The sequence below is a fragment of the Rattus norvegicus genome, chromosome 5 (genome assembly GCF_021556685.1).
Source record: "Rattus norvegicus strain SHRSP/BbbUtx chromosome 5, alternate assembly SHRSP_T2T, whole genome shotgun sequence".
In the NCBI taxonomy this organism is placed as follows: Eukaryota; Metazoa; Chordata; class Mammalia; order Rodentia; family Muridae; genus Rattus; species Rattus norvegicus.
In genome coordinates, this window is record NC_141538.1 from 40,782,435 (window position 1) to 40,798,359 (window position 15,925).

The window sequence follows — 15,925 nt, forward strand, 5'->3', positions numbered from 1 at the left end:
GGTATAAAAATTAAATAATTTTTGGTCTTAAATGTTACATATGGCACACTTATATTAATTTCCCCCTCATTTTTACTACATGGCACGGATATGAAAATGTCCTGTCCAAGAGAAGGCCAGAGTGAGGGTTGATTCTAATGGGCGGTAGCCTGTCCAAGCGAGGGTGGTCCTTACCCAAAGAATCATGTCCTAAAGACCAGGTCCTCTCTTGATGTGAAGCCAAGAATGGCTTCCACTGGAGCCATAGCCACTCAGGGGTTGGGATGAGAAATGAATGGATGTAGACCGGGTGAGGTCAGTGCCAACCTGGCCTGCACTGTATCTGCCTCCTCCCTTCTACCCTCTCCTTACCTGGATTCTGTGGTATGTGTACAGTCTAGGATTTTTGTAGCGATGAGATTGACCCTGGTCTTGACACAGATGCTTGGTGGCAGGGCACATTGAATTCTTGCTTTGAGAGCTTCCAGTTTTTTCTCTGGAGCTCGAGGGAAAGAGGCATACTTGGAGGGAGGAGAGGAGGAGGAGAGAGACTAGGGTTGAGAGTTAACAAGCAAAATCACTCAAATGATCTTTCTTCTTTCTCTTCCCTGCCCCGGCCTCATTAATACAAGGAGGCTAATATTTGGCTCTGGAGTGCGTGCAGGACTGGCGCTCTCTCCAGGGGCTCTGTTAAATGTCATAAATTGCAAGCGTGCAGTTAGAAGAGTTTGTGAATGGCATTTGAGCCTGAGGCCATCTAGTAATATTTATACGGTGGAAGTTCAGCTTGTTTCCCTTTTGGAAAAAGTTTCCGATTTGCTTCATATGATGTCCATCTCAATAACTGTTTTGGGGCTCCAATGGAAGAAGACTCTTGGATCCAAGTGCCAGGGGAAGTCGTGGAAGAAGCAGGCTTTATCACTGGGGATGACTTATAAAGGCTCCCATCTAGGGCCTTTTATTCTGCCCCATGCCATCCTTCTCTTAGGAGTACAATCAGGAATCAGGTCTCCGGCTGCTGGGAGTAAAGCATCATGCTTATTTTAGTCTATAAAATCCAGATAATAAATTAAACATGCCATCATAGCCACATTCAAAGGTCATAAAACCCCATAGCAGGCATGATGGAATATTACCAAAAATAATAAAATCCCAACTCACTCAATCCTGGAACGTGTTCACAATGCCTGTTTAAAGTTATATATGGAGATAGTCATTTATTCCAGGAGCACTACTGTGAGGCTGACACCATTGCAAACCCCACTTTAGAAACTGAGAATCCGAGGTCAGATTTCTGTTACAGAGGCAAACATCAGATCATGCTTGCCTCTTACCCGTAGGCAGGTACCTCAGACCCATAGCACACACCCCGGGACCCTCACTGTCTTGCCTCCCTAATTTCACTCAGTGCATCTTTGGGCTTGTGTGTGCATGTTGAGAATGCTGGCTTCATATTTTATCACAAAGCCCCCCACCTCAAATCATCCCTCCTTTTACCTGGGCTTCCACATGGCCATTCTAGACCATTCCAGTCGATAAAATCCAGAGAATAAATTAAACATGTTGTCATAGCCAAAACAAACAAACAAAAACAAACACCATCACCATCACCACCACCACCACCAAAAAAACCATGCAACTTTCCCTTTGCTCTGGAGTACTAACTGTTCCTTGGTCGTGAGTGCCTGTATGACCTTGAAGTTGTTTTAAACTGCAACACAAGTTTTGAGGTTTTTTTCTTAAGGAACCATCTCTCTCTGTCCCATAACTGGATAATTCACGAGGGAAGAGGCTGTGTATGAGTGAAATGGTTTCTCAGTCACCCACACTAAAGGAGTAAGGGGCCAAGAGCTTTGACTCAAGAGAACCACAAAAGATAATGGAGCACTTCCTGGGAATTGGGATGCTCGTGGTGTCTTTTGGGGTGGCTGATGTCTGTGATAAACTCTGCATGTGAACAGGTGGCTGCTTTACTTATGACATACGGACCTATACAAATCCTCCTCTCCTCAATGTGTTCTGTACAACACAGTAAAACTTTAGAGTTATAGGAAGCCAGGAACAGAAAACCGATCATCATGAGTGGCAGCAACAGCCATAAATAGGTTTTGCCCTTTCCTTTTCTGGCATGATTTTGGTTGCAGTAGGACTCATGGTGGGCAAACCCATAGGATATGGGTGTTAAGTGTGGATTTACCTATTCATTGTCATTGAGTGCCTTTTCCATTAAATTGAAGAGCTGTGATTCATAAGCTAAAAGCCCGAATGAAGATTTAAGGGTCAAGTTAAATGATATCAGAACTGACTTTGGGTCTAGTCATGGGTTGTTCGACACATTTAAAGCTCACGCCTCCTTTAGAATGTGATCGTGAGCCATGAATTGGGACTGATAGGAATAGGAAAACATGCTGGATGACTTTTGACTCAAAAGTTGGGTCTCAAGACTCCTCCAAGTGAGTGACTGGGCATCTATCTCATGGGGCACCTGTGACTTGTGGTAAGAGCCATTGAGAACTGGGAGGAATTTGGTGCCTTTCCTCCTTGTGAGGTCTCCAGGTTCACCTTTGAGGTATTCTTGGCCCCTGGGCCCATCCTCAAGTCTTCTCAGTGCCTAGAAAGAGCTGTTTGTCCTCCTTCCAAGAGAAAGAGACCTTCTGGGTACAGAACATAATGACTGCTTTTCTTTTATATTCGTCATAAAGATCGATAATCCACATATAATTTCCACACTGGGCGGTAAGTATGAGTAATTATGGAATAATTAAATGTGCAAAGGGTGGCCAGGACTGTTAAAAGAGCAATTATGTAGCTAACTCCTCTGGGCTGCCTTCACTCTGAGTTGAAATAAAATAATTTGAAATATAACGTCAGACTCCAGAGTGAAGATTTTGGAATCCTCTTCAGCCTGTAATGGAACTTTCTTCCTATCTCAAAATTTAATGAACACATAGCAGTCCCAGAGCCCCAAATAAGGACACCCATAAGGACAAAAGAGACTCAAACTGTGCCACAGCAGTGCTGCTCTTAGGTACAAATAAATCCCTTACCAGATTCAAGGAAGGTGGTGTGACCCCAGATGCCAGTGTTGTATCCGTATGTCCAGCCGCCTCTTATAGTTCTGTTTATTTTGTTTTGTTCTGTTTTATTTTATTTCTTTTGTTTTACATTCAGTGCAGTTGACTGTAGGTCTCCTTCACTATCTACACTCTAGGATCTAGGTTAACCAGTCATGGCATTCATAAAAGTGACCTATGAGATAGTAAAACCATGGCACTCCTTCTAAGGACCCTGCTCAGATGTACGTGTGTGTGTGTGTGTGTGCGCGCGCACGTGTGTGTGTGTGTGTGTGTGCCAGGACAAGTATGTTGACGTCAGAGGACAGCCTGCAGGAGTTGTTTCTCTCCTTCCACCACGTGAGTTCCGGGACTGAGCTCAGTCCTCTGGCGTCTTGGCAGTGGGCACCTCTATCCTCTAGCAGCTTACCCACCCAGCACACATCTTTTCTGCTCACAAAGTGAATTTTCTTTTCCTCAGCCTTCTGTAGCTGACCTGAATGATAAACACACAGTGGGCATTGTGGTGGGTGAGGTAATGCTCACAGGCTGAATTCTGCCCAGCCCTTGATGTTTTTAGCCTGTGAGCCAAGAGTAGTGCTCACATTTTTATAAATTTGAAGTAAATCGGAATAAGTAAAGGGAAGAAAGATGTTTCCTTACATATTAGAAGTACATGAGAATCAAACTGTAGTGTATTTAGACAGTGCTATGGCTTACATATTTTCTTGGCATGTGTGTTCCTATGTCTTTGGATGAGGTATGTGTGATTGCAGGTGGAGGTCAGAGAGCAACCTCTGTCATTCTTCTGGTGCTATCCACCTTTTCAAAGTTTATTTTATTTTTTGAGATTGTAACCACACATTTCCGCCTTTCCCTTTCTTCCCTTCAAACTCTACCATATACTCCGTTTCTTTTTCTCTTTCAAATTCATGGTCTCCTTTTCATTAACTGTTGTGACATGCATATATGTATCTACATATATATGTAAGTATAACCTGCTCAGTCTGTATGTTACCTGTGTGTATGCTTTCAGAGATGACTAATGTTGGGTAACTAATTGGTTCCCTGGGATAGACCACATCTCCTGATCCCAGCTTCTCTCAGTTGCCCTTAGTTCTCTACAGAGGATTGAGGCCTCAAGGGCTCCTCCCTATCCTTGCTAACACATCTATTTTTGCCCTTGTTCATTTCATGTTGGTAGGATTTTATGGGTATAGCTTCTGACAATTCTAGGAGACACAGTCTCAAAGCAGCAAACATTTTTGATGCAGGGTATCTCACTAACCTGTAATTTGTCAAGTAGTATGTTCTGGCTGGTCAGCGAGCCTAGTGATCCACATGTCTCTACCTCCCCATGACTGGGGTTACAAGCTATACTTGGGTTTCAAAAAATGTGGGTTTGGCCGCAAGTTATTCTTACAAGGCAAGCACTTTATAGACTGAGCATTCTTTCCAGCTTTGTTTATGTATTTTCTATGGCTGTTTTCATGCTACCAGCTCAGGATTGAGTAAAGCTGATAAAAATTTAAGTCTCTAGGACCTAAAATACTTACTTTCTGGCCTTTTAAAAAGACCTCCCTTTGCACACTGCTTGATACACTGATAGGAGGTCAGTCTGTCTAGGCAGAGTTTCAGCTGTGCTTCTCTCCCTTTCAGTCCTTGTGGATCATGTGTTCAGCCTCCAGGGTCACTATCTGTATCTGTGCATGGCAAATAGCATTGCTCAAATCATTCCCAATGAGACTGTCTTAATTAGGGTTCTATTGCTGGAAAGAGAGACGATGACCACGGCAGCTCTTATAAAGGAAAAAAGGCAATCCAGTTAATTGGGGCAATTTACAATCCATGTAATTTACTGTTTTATAGGTTTAATCCATTATCTTTTTGTCGAGGAAAATGATGGCATGCAGGTGGACACGGTGCTGGAGAAGGATCCAAGAGTTCTTCATCTCAATCTGAAGGCCGCAGGAAGAACATGAGACCCTGGCCCTGGACTTGAGCTTTCTAAAGTCTCTAAGCCCAACCCAAGTGGCATACTGCCTCCAACAAGGCCACACCTCCTAATAATCCTGCTCCCCTCCCTGTGAGCATACGAGGCCCATGTTCATTCAAACCACCCTAGGGACCGATGGCCACTCCCATCTCTAAGAAGGAAGTTTCTTCTTACTTGGAGCACATTCACATGACCTATTAATGGGAACTAATGCCAAGGAAATTCACCCTAAATAACATTAAAAAAGCAACAGTAGCCTGGGGAGTTATCTTGGTATCAGATATGGTAGGGCAATGATAAATTTTTGCAAATTAATAGAGAAAAGATGAATATCTCAATATAAAAACTTTTCGTTCATTTTCTAACTTTCCAGAGATTATAAACAAAGGCCTCAGTTGCCTCCTCTGTGCTGTGTTTAAGGACTGCTATGCCGCAACAGGTGATTTTCTTTCTATGGCAGAAGCAGAAAGACAACCGGAGGCCAGAGTGCTCTATGAGAGAATGACCTGGTATTGAGTAGAAACAGTCTTCGACTTGGGGGAGCAACCTACACCATGCATGTGGTTTTCCTCAAGAATCCTCACGTTTCCTCACCTCCTGAGATGAGTGTGTCTCCTTATCCTCCTTATTCAACCCAAGCAGCACTGGACATGGAGATGGGGTGGGGGCAGCCTGGACTGGGGTCTCACTTTGGAAAGACTACCAGTGACGTATTCAGGAGATAGGTTTATGTTTCTATTTCTTGTAACTGTTGGTTGGTCTGGGTTGTTCTCAGTAAGTGAATTTCTTAGCAATGTCTGAGAATATTGAATACTTTTGGGCTTCTCAGACTAGCAAACTAGAACTTTGTGGGAAGTCTCTATTCGTTTCCCCCAGCCTTCTTTGGTAGTCAGCTTTGGTAGTCTTGTTGCATATTGGTTCTTCCATGGTCTCTGACTGGATGTCTGTGTCAGTACGCTTTTTTGTCTCTGAAATTCATGCTGCCCCGACTGAGGCACGCACAGAGTGATGGGAGATTAACGGGAGCTAAAAGACTTAACATTAGAAGCCAAGAGAGAAATGGTCTGACCAGTATAGCAGATTCTGAAGAGTAAGAAAACAACCTGACACAGTAGTTGTGCAGTCAACAGAGGGACGCAAGAAAAGAAGTATTTGGAGGTTCCAGCAGAGAGTCCCTGGGTGGCAGGTTTCTGTATTCTTCATGGATATTCAGTCTATGGATACCAGCACGTTGGGGGTCCATAACAGGTGGATACATAGTATAAGAGGAGTAAGGGTCTATCTTTGACTGTGGAGTACAGCAGAAGTAGCTTGATCTTTGGCATTAGATAGCCTGGGCTTAATCCTGGCTTTACCACTGACCTGTGTGTGGTTTTCAACATCACCAATGTTTTGTTGTGTGTAGTGTTAATGCTCTCTAGCTCTTAGTGGTAGGCTCTACCATGCTTATAGGATGTGGTGACACATGAAATGACTTCCTTGTCTCTCCACCAGCTGGGTTTCAGAACATAGCAGTGCTAAGCTGGTGAAGGAAGTGCCAGAGGTCCCAGGCAAGCACTCTGCTGTGCTGAGGCTCATAGGCAGTCTGCATTTCAGTCTGAGTTTCAGCCAAGTATCTCGATTGGGATTTCCTATGGGCTTTTTTTTTTAAGCAACTTTTAAAAAGCATTTTGAGCTATTTCATTTGATTGAAGTCTGAGATGGTTAGTAAAGAATGGAGTGGTCTGAAGAGCAAGTGAAGTGGAGAGAATTCAAGACGCAGCACTGACTCTCAAAAAATGATACCAAGGCATTTGTTTAGAGAGCGGGTAAACACAGTGCTCACCTGCCACACTTATCAGCTCCAATGGAAGAAGAGGAGTATGGGCCTACTCTTGTGCTTTTATAGCCTTGGCAACTGATCTAAAAGATCCATTGGGTTCAAATGCTTTAGTCCACGAAGTCACTCCCTCAGCACTGTAGTAAGAATTCCTACTTTCCCACAGTGACTGCACAGTTCCTGTTGGAACAGGCCATGAAAGTGGGATGGGGTGTATGTCCCTAGAGCCCAGATACAGCCACACCCACCTCTGTTTCCAGGATGTGTCCAGGTACTTGGCTTTTGGCTTCATTGTAAAAGAAATTACAATTCACACTACAAATGTTTTCTTCTTTTACAGAGTAATAGTGACTTTCAAAAGAAAATTCCTATTATGAGCTAAAAATCACATCTAATAACATAAATTTTTCCATCCATTTTGGGGAACTGTTAGTATCATAAATATTCTTGGTTCTATACGAATCTATAAAGCTAAATTCCCAAGACCAGAAGTATACATTCTCTTCTTCACTGCTCCCCTTCCTCTTCCAGAGCCTCTGGGTGGCCTGTGTGCCCTTGCTTATATGAGGGACTGTTGTTGTGGGGATGGGAAGGCCTGGAGAGACGGTCTAGCTCAGCGTTGATGCATGTTGTATCGCTCAGTATCTTCCACTCTCAGTGTGGGAGCTCGTCCTGTGGAGAGAGGAAGATCCTTCTGGACTCTTGGGCTGCAGGGAGATGAAACAACCCTAGAAATACCAAGGGCAAAGGAAGACCTTGATAAAGAGTAACACCTCCTCCAAAGATCATTCCCAAAAGAGACCACACAGGGGGGTGAGGCTATTCTGCTGGGCTGTTTGTCCTTGTCACTTCACTTGCTTTCCCCAGAAGTTATTTACCAATATTAAGCATACCACCATGGACACATTATGAACTATCACTAGCTGTAGCATTTCACAGTCAGTATTGGTGGCTACTTACATAATAGTTCTAGTGACACAATTAACGTCAGTTTGATTAAAGTTTCCTCTGTGCTCCAGCTCCATTCCATGAGTCCCAAAGCCTGGCTTTGCTGGATTATTTATTTGTCTTTATTATTATTATTTTACTTATTCACTTTATAACCCATTCCTGGTCATCCCCTCCTATAATTCTCGCCCCCTCCTCCTCCCCTTCTCTTCTGAATGGTTACTTCCCCTTTACTGCACATCAAGTCTACGTAAGGCTAGGCACATCCTCTCCCACTGAGGCCAGACAAGGCAGCCCAGCTAGAACATATCCCACATACAGGCAACAGCTTTTGGGTTAGCTCTCACTTCAGTTGTACAAGATCCACATGAAGATCCAAGCTGTACATCTGCCACATACGTTTGGGGAGGCCTAGGCCCAGTCCCTGTTTGTTCTCTGTTTGGTGGTTCAGTCTTCGAGAGTCCCAAGGGTTCAGGTTAGTTGACTCTGTTGGTGTTCTTGTGGCATCCCTATCCCTTCTGGGGCCCACAATCGTTCCTCCTATTCTTCCTTAAGGGTCTCTGTAACTTTAATTTTTTTCAAATCCTATTTTTAATGATGGTTCTTAAATGCTTTAACCTCCCTTGTAGCCCACCACCAGCCAGAGGTAGTGGAAAAGAAAGGATATGGGGGAACTGGATCTGTTTAGAAAGGTTCTTTGGAGCAACTCCCATCTGTGTTGTCTGGAAATCAGCAGTTCAGTTCCCAGGTCAGCAGACAGTGGCAGCTTGATCCACTCACAAACATTTTATGGCTACACCAGCAGTACAATTTTACACAGTTAGGTTAACAACAGTGGTAATATGACCTAGCAGAGACAGCCAGGGTCCAGCCTCAGCCTGAGTCAGCAGGAGGGACCTGGAGGGACACCAGGAGAAGTTCTTGGCTGAGCCTCTCTCAGGAAAGCAAGGATCATTGAAGACACAAGACCCACAAATGTTGCATAGCTAGCTGTACCAGCAATCCAAGCTCTATCTCTGTCATTCTGTGGAATCCTTGTACCCTCCAAACATTATGTGTCCTCCATATGTCTTGCCTCAGCATGTACATCCAGTCAGCCCGAGTTTGCAGAGTCTTGACAAATAGAGCTCTACTATGCAATGTAAGGCAGACCAATTCTTTGTTAGCAAAGAATCCTTCATCACATGTCTTTTCATGTACTTGCTTTAGCAGAATATCCTCTCTCCTGTGTCTGCTTCAGTGAAACATTCCTTCACGAGTCTGCCTTAGTCTTTTACCTGTGTTCACTTCAGGAAAACACTCCTTCATGTGTTTGCCCCAGCAAAACAGCATCTAACACAACTGACTCTCCAAAGAACCTTTAAAATTTCCACTTCAAGTCCCCAAGCCCCATCCACTGTTTGGTTGTGGGTGTCTATATCTATCTTAGTCAGTTGCTGTGCGGAGCCTCTCAGAGGACAGCCATGTTAGACTCGGGTCTGCAAGCATAACAGAGCATCATTAATAGTGTCAGGGATTGGTGCTTGCCCATGGGATAGGTCTCAAGTGGGGGTGGTTATTGGTTGGCCATTCCCTTAGTCTGCTCAATTCCCTGTTTTTATATTTCTGGTACACAGGGTAAATTTTGGGTTGGAAGTTTTGTGGGTGGGTTGGTGTCCCTATTGCTCCATTGGTGTTCCTCCTTGGCTACAGGAGGTGGCCTCTTCCGGTGCTGGATTATTTTTATCCCCTTCATATCTACTTGCCTTCGTGCCTTTGTTTAGACTGTTCTTTCTTTTACTTGGATTTTCCTGACCACCGAAGTCTCTATCCTATTCTTTCTTTAAGCCTCGTCAAGTACTGACCCTCTGGAAAGACTTTTGTAGCATGCTGGCAGTTCCTTATTCATTGTCTTTTATGTGTCCTGGGGAACTGAAGGGAAGGTCCTCTAAACCCTAACATTCCCTGCTGTTTCTGTGCTCTCTGATCACCCATGGGATCTGGGATGCTGGAAAAGGACAGATAGCTAATGTTGTAGAAACAGCCAGTCTTGAAGGATGGGGTTGTGGGGTAAACACACCAACCTTTTCATCTTGCTTTCCACTGATTCTGATTCATGTCAGCCTGGTCTGGTAGAATCCAGCTTCTCATAGAAGCAACCTGCTCATTTAAGTATTCTTTACTGACTTCTTCCTCCCTTTGTCTTTTCTGTCTTCCTTACATGCTGGAATATTCTAAGATACCCCTCTTTTCTCTCTGTCTTAGTCACTGTTCTCCTGCTGGGAAGAGACACCATGACCAAGGCAACTCTTATAAGAAGAGCATTTAATTTTGGGCTTGCTTACAGTTTTAGAGGGTTAGTCAGTTATCATCATGGCAGGGTAGGGGGCATGGTGGGAACACACTGGCTCTCCTGCACTGGAATTGTAGCTGAGAGCTATATCCTGATCCACTGGCAGGAACAGGGAGAGGACACACACATACACACACACACACACACACACACACACACACACACACACACACACACACAGAGAGAGAGAGAGAGAGAGAGAGAGAGAAAGAGAGAGAGAGAAAGAGAGAGAGACAGAGACAGAGACAGATAGACAGAGAGACAGAGACAGACAGAGATACAGGGACAGAGACAGAGAGAGAGAGACAGAGAAAAAGAGGAAGGGAGAGAGACAGACAGAGACAGAGGGACAGACAGTCAGAGAGACAGAGAGAGAGTCTGGGCCTAATATGGGCTTTGAAAGCTTAAAGCACACCCCTTGGAACACACTTCCTTCAACAAGGCCACACCTCCTCATCATTCTAATGCTCAATTCTGCCACTCTTTAACGACTAAGCATTCAAATACATGAGCCTGTGGAAGCCATTCTTACTCAAACCACCGCAGGGGCAAATTTCTCATCTCTATATATTTATCTTGGGATCTGCTTTTGGGGTGGAGGAACTCCCAGGTCTAGCCGATGTCTATGATGTTACAAATGCTCACATCGCTTTCTCTTTTACGTGATTTTACCTGAACTTTCCCCTATACATCTGGTACATTCTCCCTCATTTTAGAGGAAGTGACACCTGTGACTGACATTCTGTACAAGGGTCTTGCTGTTTGAAGGTGGGAAACCTGGCAAGTTTCCTTTTATTTTCCACGTACTGAGCACAGGTCTGCACAGAACAGAGGTTCAGCATCTAGTTGTTGAATAAGCGAGCAAATTAGAGATGGAAGATGACAAAGCTCCTTCACACTTTATGCTTCGTTGCAGAACACATCCCAGAGGGCTGCATCTGTGGTCCTTAGCACTCGAGGTAAGCCCAGAAGATGTTAGTAGGATAAAATAAACCCCTATCTGGCGGAAACAAAACAACCTGTCAGCTGTGGTAGCATAGTCTCTAGTCAGTCCTTCCGTGCCTTGTAGTCAGTGAACCCAACGATCCTCAAGAAGCTTCTGTGTTTTGGTGACCGCAGATGCTCTTTTCAGCCAAATCCGTGTAGATAGAACCATGTGGAAAGAGCCCAGTCTTTCGGTCTGGACTCTGTCCCTGTCTTTGTGCACGAGCCTCAGGATTGGCCAGCAGCGAGAAGGTGGCCTGTCTCTCTGATCGTTGTCAGTGGCCCATGGACGTAGATAACCAACTCAACTTGTAGCCTGAAAAATTCAGAGTACTCTGAACCTCTGAAGTTCTTAAGTCCTCAGAGTCTGACCTCAGCCCGAGGAAACCTTTAGGGGATGGTGCTCTGATGGACTGCACAGACTGGGGTGGGGGTGGGGGAGAGCCCAGATACTTTTTTGTCTAAGGGATGGTGAGGCTCCAATTTAGACTTTCAACTGCTGGAAATCCTGTCACACCAGCCACCTGTGTCTGTCCTTCAGGATACACATTGGTAGAAGTTATATTTACTTTATAAAGACAACTGGCATATAAGGATAAGACCCCCTCAAATGAAGTGTGGGAACAAGGTACTATGATGCATTAAGTTGCTGCCCAGAGAAGCCACTCTCAGGAAGTGAACTTGAAAGTTGCTATTGACCTTAACCACATCCAAGTTAATCTCACCGTGATCAGTTCTGTTGCCTCTCCTGTTGTTGGGAATAACAGCAATGATCCAGGACACCTGGAGGGATGATGACGAGAGACAAAATTCCTGGCCACAGTTAGACAGCCAAATGTATGTTCATTCTTTTAATGGTTTTCTTTCCCTCTTTTTCATTTTTTCTCATTTCCATTATACTTTGAGAGACAGTACAATATTCTCAAAGTATGTCATGCCTTGTGTGTATCATTAATAAATTATCAGTAAGCTAGTAGTTGATAGATCTGTTTCTTGATTATTACAGAGGCAGTTATAGGAGTAGGTAGGCTCCCAACTTCTTGTTGAGAATAATCACCACCAAAGTTCTTTATATCCAGTTCTGTTCAGGCCTGTCTGGGTTCCAGGCTTTGGGGATTGCTCAGGCTAGGCCAGTTCTCATTCCAGATCCTGGATCTGGAGAATTTTGAGGAACCCAATGCTCCTGTTGTCCCTGAATTAACTCAGGTAGACTTGGGAGATTCAGAAAGTGGGAAAAAATCATAGCAGCACTTGGTTCAAGGAGGAGATACCATGCATTTCCACTTCTGGAATGAAAGCAGAAAGAAATGATTGGTTAAAAAGGAAAGATGTTTTCCCTGGAGCTAATGCCATGCAATTTGGGAAAACAATTAAGGACTTCATAATTTTCAGCATTAAGAAGGCTTCTTGCTTAAAAGTGCCCTTGGTGACAGAGGAACAGCAGTTCTATGTAGATAATAATCTTCAACACAGGTGTTTCTGTCAGGATGATGGGGGCAGCTAGAGACAGCGAGAGAGAAAACAAGCATTTCTAAGACAAATCTGTTTTAGAGAAAATAGTTTTACAACTTTTAGGGAATAATGAGAGATGTCCTTTGTCACAGCCTGACCAGTGGCCTTACTTTCCCTTACTTTTAAATTAATTTACCTAGATGGCCGTTTTGAAGGACCAAAGGGCTTTGTGTGTGTGTGTGTGTGTGTGTGTGTGTGTGTGTGTGTGTGTTTATATTGATCTTTGTCAGTTGCAGTGAGGCAAAATATATCTACAGTGTTATGCTCTGTCCCAGGATTCAAACCTGTTACTCAAATGCTCTTAGCTTGATGTGTGGACTTCACCACTGTAAACTTTCAGTGGAAGTTGGGATATTGACATTTCAAGTGCTCTTTTACTTTCATACAATGGAATGACCTTAAAGTGCTTGCATATGAGAAAACTGTAAGAATAAGGAACTATTCCAGCTCCAGAAGTGTCACTGCATTTGAATTACTGGTTTCCAGCTACCCTGAATCTATAGTAATGGATATTATAAACTGTCTTGAAGTGTATACCTGCAGTGATCAAGAAGTTGCTTGGCCTTCTATGAGTGACATGGTTGGCTAGGGTGGCATGCAGGTGGGCAGGGACAGGAAGGACACTTCTGGAAAGTCATTAAAGGTTTAAGTCATAGTGAAAGACTCCCGTGTCTACATTGCTGTAGGGAACCAAAGGACAGCGTTGTTTCATGGAGGAGGAAACACAATTAATAGGTAGGGCATTGTGGAACCTGCCGATTGTAGACAATTAAAAAAAAAGAAGAAAGAAAGAGAGTCTAGGCAGCGTTGAGTGCCATAACTCCCATCAGCTGTGATGTGGTGGTGAACATAGCTGTACTGGTTACTTGTCTTGTTTCTGGGACGAAATACCTGACAAAAGGGATTTGATGAAGGAAACTTACAGTTTTATGGTACAGTCCACCATGTCAGAGAAGTCATGGCGGCACGAGCTTGGGGAAGCTGATCACATCTTATCAGCCTCAGAAAGCAGAGGAAGATGAATACTTGTGCATAGTTTGTATTCTTCTTTTATTTAGTGTGGGACCCCAGGCCATGGAGTATGTTAGTGCCCATGTTCAGGGTGGAACTTCTCACTTCAGTTAACCTAATCAAGATGATCCCTCACAGACATGCATAGAAATTAATTTCCATGATAACTCTAAATCCTGTCATTCAAGACCAATCATCACACAACAATCCTACAGTCCTGTGGATGGAGCACCATCCTCAGTAATTATGGTAGGCAGATTAGTGGTTACAGAGATGTCTGTGTTCTTATACCTGAATCCTCTTATCATTACATAGAAAATTGGGCTTTATAGGTATGGTTACACTAAGGACATTGAAATGGGGAGTTATCCTGGATTACCTCTGATGTAATCCAAGGACTCTTAGAGGCAGAGAATCTTCAAAACTTTGGTCCATGGGCGATGTGACTATATTTAATAATCAAAGGGATACAATGTTGCTGGCTTTGCAGATGGAGATGTAGGCTCCCTCTAGGGATGTAGGCTGTCTCTATAAGATGGGAGAGGTCAAAAACAAATTGTTTGCACAGCCTTGAGAAAGGAAGATAACCTTGCTAACACCTCAACAATAGTCGGTGAGTTCCATATATATTCCACAAATGGCAATAGTAAAGTAATACAGTGGTAGAGAATTGGATTGAATAACTGTAACTCTCTGAGACTGCCCCTTGATCTATTGTTATTCTTTAATCCAAATGGGCTTATTATATATTTCTTCTCATGAGAATAATCTTCCCATTAGTTTTATGTAGTTCCAGAGAACATGGCAGTATGAAACATTTAAGTCAGGACAAGTATATTTAATAGTTAGGTTATCTTGATTTTTATAAACATTTTCTCATTGATCAAAGACACAATTTTTCTTTCTTTTTCTATCCAGCTAGTGAAGACACACTGCTTTTGAAATGGGTTCAAATGTGCACCTCCTGCATGTTGTTAGGGCTTTGTGCTCCCAGGACCTTAGGAAATTAACTTTCACATGTTTCCTCTTAGCTGCCAAGATGGGTCACTGACACCTTAACAGATGAGATTTAATTAAAATGTGAGTGATGGGGTGACAGTGCAATTCCCAGAGCAAGCCAATGATGTGAGCCCAGCACAGTCCTGATTCTGAGTCAGTTACAAGAGTGAAGAGCTGAGGGATGCAGGCACAGAGCAGCCTAGTGTGGGCCACACTTCTCTGCCAGCCATGCAGGGCTGCTTCAGGAAGGTACCTCCTATATAAGAGGCCAGTAGGCAAAACATCTTACAGAGGCCGTAAGAACTCAAGTGAACTTTTACAGTCACAAATCAGAAAGACTTCAGAAAGGCCATTATGTCTATCCTTTTCTGTTCCAGAACATTTCACAGCTCAGGGAGGAAGAGAAGATATAGAAAGGCTTTCCCTTTCCAAAGATTAAAAATAATTTCTACTTTTTAATGGGTAGGCATGTAGACACCAAAACCTTACACCTCTTCTCTTCCAAACTGTGGTTTTCTGGAGCCCTTTCGACCACAGGTTCATTTTTTTTTTTTTATTAACTTGAGTATTTCTTATATACATTTCGAGTGTTATTCCCTTTCCCGGTTTCCGGGCAAACATCCCCCTCCCCCCTCCCCTTCCTTATGGGTGTTCCCCTCCCAACCCTCCCCCCATTGCCGCCCTCCCCCCATAGACTAGTTCACTGGGGGTTCAGTCTTAGCAGGACCCAGGGCTTCCCCTTCCACTGGTGCTCTTACTAGGATATTCATTGCTACCTATGGGGTCAGAGTCCAGGGTCAGTCCATGTATAGTCTTTAGGTAGTGGCTTAGTCCCTGGAAGCTCTGGTTGCTTGGCATTGTTGTACTTTTGGGGTCTCGAGCCCCTTCAAGCTCTTCCAGTTCTTTCTCTGATTCCTTCAATAGGGGACCTATTCTCAGTTCAGTGGTTTGCTGCTGGCATTCGCCTCTGTATTTGCTGTATTCTGGCTGTGTCTCTCAGGAGCGATCTACATCCGGCTCCTGTCGGTCTGCACTTCTTTGCTTCATCCATCTTGTCTAATTGGGTGGCTGTATATGTATGGGCCACATGTGGGGCAGGCTCTGAATGGGTGTTCCTTCAGTCTCTGTTTTAATCTTTGCCTCTCCCTTCCCTGCCAGGGGTATTCTTTTTCCTCATTTAAAGAAGGAGTGAAGCATTCACATTTTGATCATCCGTCTTGAGTTTCGTTTGTTCTAGGGATCTAGGGTAATTCAAGCATTTGGGCTAATAGCCACTTATCAATGAGTGCATA